Source organism: Pteropus alecto, unplaced genomic scaffold, assembly GCF_000325575.1.
Source record: "Pteropus alecto unplaced genomic scaffold, ASM32557v1 scaffold5, whole genome shotgun sequence".
In the NCBI taxonomy this organism is placed as follows: Eukaryota; Metazoa; Chordata; class Mammalia; order Chiroptera; family Pteropodidae; genus Pteropus; species Pteropus alecto.
This window is the reverse complement of record NW_006441953.1, coordinates 31,873,018-31,879,017: the sequence shown is the minus strand read 5'-3', so window position 1 is coordinate 31,879,017 and position 6,000 is coordinate 31,873,018. Positions and strand designations below refer to the sequence as shown.

At 56.1% G+C, this 6,000-nt stretch overlaps 1 protein-coding gene across 5 annotated transcripts in view; it reads left to right on the top strand.

Annotated features, from left to right (window-relative positions):
* The first annotated feature begins 13 nt into the window (after nt 1–13).
* The window catches only part of RGS12 (regulator of G protein signaling 12), a 76,397-nt gene continuing 70,410 nt past the window's right edge, over nt 14–6,000 (top strand). For 4 of the 5 annotated variants that reach the window (XM_025051704.1, XM_025051702.1, XM_025051705.1 and 1 more), the window contains exon 1: nt 14–4,411. The gene's annotated coding sequence lies outside the window, so the exon portion shown is untranslated. The remainder of the gene's footprint in view (nt 4,412–6,000) is intronic. The other variant, XM_025051703.1, reaches the window with a different exon arrangement.

Sequence of the window (6,000 nt, the reverse complement as noted above, 5' to 3'; positions counted from 1 at the left end):
CGTGCCAGGTGAGGTGATGGGAGCCAGCCAGGTTCCAGCAGGGAGGAGCTCGGGGATACTGAGTCACAAACTCAAGCGCTGCAGCATGGCCAGGCAGAAAACACAGCCTCACCCGTCTCTTCACGGATCTGCCAGACAAAACACTCCGTGCAGCGTGTGGGACGTGGTTATGCTAAAAAGCTATTCATCTTTTATCTGAAATTCACATTTAACTGGGTGTCCTGTAGTTTTACTTGCTAAATCCAGTCACTTTATAGTCCCACTTTGCCCAGGTTTAAAAAGCACAGCAGAAACAAATATCAAGTAGAGATAAAGGAAGTTCACATGATAACGGGAGGGGAGAGGCGACAAGTTGACCTTCGGTATTTGGAAGTTATTGCACTAGGTGTTTCTTGAATGAGAAGTAGCCCGCAGCCCTGTCAGCTCTGCACCCCGAAGGTCGCTGCTGACCTTGTCCTGGTTACTTTTCCCCAGACTTGGAGAGCTCGCAGGCGGGGCTGTGCTGACTGAGGGGCATCGGTCACCCCTGCTCTTTGAGCCCTTGGGCCCGCCCTGGCCGTGGGGCTGGGCGGGAGCGAGGCTGGGGCTCCGAGCTCCTGGCGGGGCGGTGCTTCTGCACGAGTTGGGTTTCTGGGCTTCACGCCTCGTGTATTCCAGCCTCTGCGGCAGGTGAGCCCCGAGCCGATAGTCCCCCCGCTCCCTGGGACCGCCAGAGCTGCTTCCCCTGCTCACAGAGGGGGTCCTCCTGCCCCTCGCACGGCTTCCCCAGAAACCTGTCATCTTGCCCTAATCGAGACCTTTCTTAAAGGTGTGTAGGAAGTGTTCTTAACGTGATGCGAATAAAAAAAGTTACTTCCAAATGCGCCTACCTCGGTGTTAAGCCTGACACACCGGAGAGTGACGCGAAGTGACGGGAGAGTCCCCGAGTCAGGCCAGGGACGGGCCCTGCGTGCGTTTGGGGGACGGCCTTATGGACGGGGATGCCGGATTTCCAACATGGGTGCCGAGGCGGTCCGTGCCGTCCTCAGCGCATCGTGTGAACCCAGCTAGTAGTAAACGATGCATTCTCTAATCGTCGGAGGTCTTACATTTTTAGTTATTTAGATGAGAGAGCTTGTGCATATTTGTTTCTCTTAATTGGTTACCTAGTGGATTTTGCTTGTTGTAAATTTTACAGGACAAAGTATTAGCATCAACATGTAATGCAGTTGATCCTTAGACAAAAGGGTTTGAACTAAGCGGATCCACTTATCCAGGACTTTTTCCAGTAAATATGCAGTTAGCCCTTTGTTTCCCCAAGTTTAGCATCCGTGGATCTAAAACAGTATTTCTGATCCGAGGTTGGGAATCCTCGGATGTGCAGGGCCGACTGTGCACTGTTCGAGGCCGTTCTATCTGAGGGACTTGAGTGTCCTTGGATTTGGGTATCTGCGGTGGGCCTGGACCAGTCCCCTGTGAATACCAAGGGGCCGTAGTTAAGTTTTGGAGGAGTCGAAGTTATGCATGGATTTGCACCTGTGCTCAGGGTCGGTCCGCCTAACCCCACGATGCGCATGGGTCAACCGTATATTAATATTTTTGGACCCGTTAAATGGACCGTTGTAATTTAAAACAATATCTTTTCTGCTAAATCTAGTCTTCTCTGCACATTGAAAAAGGAACAGTTCTGAGTTAGAGATGCTGCTTGGTGGAAGGCCTTCTGCTGTAGGCAGGGGACACAAGGAGCCCGCGATAAAATATTCAAGCAGCTATGCAGGTATCCTGTTCCCACAGGCCCTCTGTCCTGAGGGCTGGGCGCTCCCTCCCTTGGGGGGCAGCCCCCCTCGTTCCTCTGCTGCCTGAGCTGCACTTGTCTTCCTGGGGGCCACAGAGAGCTGTGCCGTGAGAATGCTCTGGGGCGCGCCCTCTTGGAGAAGGAGTGTATGAGTTTGAAATTAGTGTTTTAAACTTTATGTGGTAAGTATCACATTGGCATAACTGCATTTCTTCAACTTCATCTTATTTTCAGCATTCCGTTTCCTTTATTAGACTGATTAATAGTTGCGTATACGTTTTTCTGATGTGTTCACAGAAAGGAAACGCTCTTAAATTTGGCAGCCTTCAGTTTCTCCTCCCCCTTTCCTGTTCCTTTCTCCTCATCCTGGTCGTGTACGTTCGCCTCGCCGCGCGATTCCTCATCCCGAGGCCCGCGGCGCTGTTTGTGTAAACTGCCTCCATCCCTGGGTGCTGAGAGGCTGCTCCACGGTGAACGAGACCGCCAGGCAGAGGGCACCGAGGCATCTGACACGTGCCCCCCCCGGGGGCGGCCTTTGGTTGCTTCGGGCTAGAGGTGGTGAAACCTCAAGAGCTGACATTAAAAAAGAAACCCAGGCAAAAACTGCGTAATCACAGAATGCCGCCTGCAACACTTTCTGCACCGTACCCCTCTGCTCAGCCTGTCGTAAACCGTTCAACAACCCTGCGTGCTAATGAGCTCGGCGGCCGCCGCCCTGCTGACTACACTTAGATTAACGTTCAGCTTTGGGGAAAGCGGCCACCAAGGAACCGAGATAAATTGAGAACCAGGTGAATCGTTTTTTCAGCAGAAATCCTTCAAGGGAGGTCGGTTTACACGCAGGCTTCTGCTCGCTGCGGCCGGTTAAGGGGAGGGGGCGGCCAGGGCTGTGGCGGAGGGCCCTGGGGGCAGCCCTGGGGACAGCCTGGGGACAGCCTGGGGCCCTGGGACAGTCTGGAGACAGCCCTGGGGACAGCCTTGGGCCCTGGGACAGCCCTGGGGACACCCTGGGGACACCCTGGGGACAGCTCTGGGTCCTGACCCCGCCTTCACTCATGGGCCTGGGCCAGGAGCTCGAGCCCTGGGTTCCTCCTCTGTCACCGTGGTGTTTAGCTCCCGAGCCCTTGACCTTGGTAGTCACCAGCAGTCATTTTCTTGGCCATTTTTTCCATTCTGTAGTTTGTCTGTCTCCGGCCCGTGAGGTTTGGCCTCCTTCACCGCTTCAGCACAGACTCGGCTGCAGGGAACACTTTTAAAACTATGTAATCATGGATTGCTGCCTAGAAATAAACATGGTGCTATTTTATGTGTATTTATAGCAGTAATGGTAACAAATCAAATCATAATATTAATATTTCACATTATATGGTACATTAGTTATCTAATGCTGTGTAACAAACCACCCCCAAAACCTAGCAGCTTACAACAAGCCTTTGTTATCTCGTTTCCATGGTGAGGCTTAGTTGGGTTCTCTGTCCCAGGTCTCACGTGGGGTGTCAGCCAGGGCCGCGGTGGGTGCCGATCTGCTCCCGGGCTCACCCACATGGTAGTTGGTGGCCTCTAAGATCCACTGCCAAGGTCAGTGATGGGGCTGTCGGCAGGCCTCATGGGCTGCTGCTTGGGACAGCTCACAACCAGTAGCGGACGCCCCTCAGTGTGAGCGAGGGACGGGGAGCATGAGACAGAAGCCACAGTCTTTTTGTGACCTATCTGGGAAGTGACATCTGATCACTCTTGCCATATGGTTGGAATTGGGGCACTAGGTGCAGCTCGCACACGAGGGGTGAAGACTACCCAGGGTGGGGTCGTTGCCGCTGTCTCAGAGCTGCCTGTCACCGTCCAGCCCCAAGCCCAAGTGATTCATGCCCCTCCCACATGCGAAACATGTCCCCCAAGAGCCCTTGACAGCGTTAGCGCAAAGTCCAGAATCCCGTCATCTGAATCAGCTCCAAGTGTGGATGAGGCTCCCAATTGCAGTTCCTTGAGTACAGCTCTTGGTGTGCACGTCCCCCCATCTCCTCGCATGCCCGTCACCCATCTCCTGGCATGCATGTCCTCTCCACCCACTAGAGAGTCCAGCTCGCAGCCCCGCCACCCGCACCAAAAAGGCACTGTCGGGACAGACATAGGCAATTGCCCAGAGCGAGGGGACGTGGCAGGCTTCGAGAAGTCCGGTGCACAGCATCTTTAGTCCAGCCTGGCGAATGCTGAGGTCCTTGGCTCGGTCTGAAGACTTGGGGATAGCGTCTGTCACTGCGCCGTCTGTGCTGATTCCTCTGCGTCATCGTCTTTCCCTTTCCGTGGAAGGGCACGTGTTTCGCAGTCGCGTCTTCTCAGTCCGCTTCCTGCCAGCAGGATTCTGGGGGTCTAGCGCCCACTTTTCATTGTGTGTTGCCTCTGACCCTTTCTGTTCAAGCCGGCAGTGTTTCCACTGCATAGTGCTCACTGCATCGGACAAGAGAAGGCCTTCCCCACCGTGGCTTCCGACGGCTGCGGGACATCGCCCGTAGCTCCGAGAGGCCCGGCGGTTCAGTGAGGCCCGTGGGCACAGCTCACCTCTGTCACCCCTCTGCTCGCACGCGGCCGCTTTCGCTGGACATCGCTGCACTAGGACTTCGCCTTGCACAGGCCTGGAAGGTGAGGCAAGGGGAGGAGGTGGCTTTGGAGAGCGTGAGAGTCCACGTGGGTGGCGGGTCGCCTGGAGGAGAGTCAGGTGGCGTCATGAGGTGGGGTGACGATAAGAGCTTGAGGAGGTGTGCGGAGGGGACAGGCGCGGGCACGCCATCCCAGGCAGACCGGCGCCCCCGTGCAGGAGGGGCGTGCGGGGACGAGAGGGTCGCTTGGGTGCCAGTGCCCACCCTCTCCTGCTCCTCGGATTCACTCGGTAGATGGATTCTAACTTTTGGACCCTGTGCCGCGTCACTTGAGCACTCGCGACACCACGCGCTCGTCCATCTTGCTGGCCTTGTCCGGAAACTTGGCGATTGTTCCTTTCCTTAAACATAGCAGTCGTCAGTTTGCTCTGGCACTTGAACTTCAGGACCACCCCTGTGGGTGCACGGCACGTACCTGGACGAGGCAGGGGCCTGGAGCCGGGAGCTCACGTGGTCCTAGCCTCCTGCCCCGGGCCCACCCCGGCACTGGGCGTCCCTCTGGGGTGGGACGTCTCCGGGGACGTTGGTGTGTGGGAGGGCTGCATCGCTCGCCCGATTATCCACAGTCAGGCTGACAGCCCTGTTGGAGGCATTGGGTTGGGTTAAGGGGCAGTGGGTGACGGGGTTTGGGAATGAGTTAGGAGGGGATTCGCTTCGCTTCAGGGGGCTCAGAAACACGCCGCAGCGAATGACCATCAGCGCCCTGAGGCTTTGTTCCCTGCATCCCTGCCCTCTTTCCGAGCTGATCCAGGTCGCTGTTGATTGATATGGGGGGGGCTTTACTCACCCCCCCATTAAGTGCAAGGGTCTGTGACATCTGCTTTTGGGGTACGGAGCCAGGCTGATGTGTCACACCCTTGCCCATCCCTGTGGCAGCTCAGGTGCGGTGTCCTGGTCGGGGTCCCAGAGTGGTGGGGACAGTCACAGCAGCAGTGGGTGCACACCATAGGGCTCTGTCCTCCACCTTTTTGTCCCCACTGAGTGGGACAGGACTGGTGTGGGTCTGGAGCGAGACGGCCGCCTTCGCCTTTGTGTAACTAACAAAACTCATCGTCCCCTTCAGTTAAGTTTTATTTTTCTTATTACAAAAGCCGCATCTCTTCTTTTTAGAAAGTTTAGATGTTATGGATGGACGTAAATTCTGATGCTGAGAGAAAGCTGAGGCATTTCAGCCACAGTGTTTGCTCAGCAGGTGCTCACCGGTGATGCGACGTGAACACAGGCACCTCCTGCTGTCCCGTCATGCCCCGTGGAGCAGGAGGAAAGTGAGCCATGCCATCTGGGCTTGCGACGTGCCCTGTGGAGAGCAGCGTTCCAAAGGGGAGGGTGCGGGTGAGGTTGGTGTGGTGACCGACACCAGCCGAGGGGCAGGGGACAGTACATTCTTGCCCTAAGGGACTTGTGTGGGGTCTCGTGTCAGTCCCTGAGGCCCGCGGGCCTCTGCCAGGCTTTTCACACGTGATCCCATCTGCTCCTCCCAATCTCAGGCAAGGGGTGCTGTGGTCTCTGTTTACATGTGACCAAGGCTGTCACCTGACCAAGGCCAAATGAGTGGCAGGGCTGGGCCTCCAG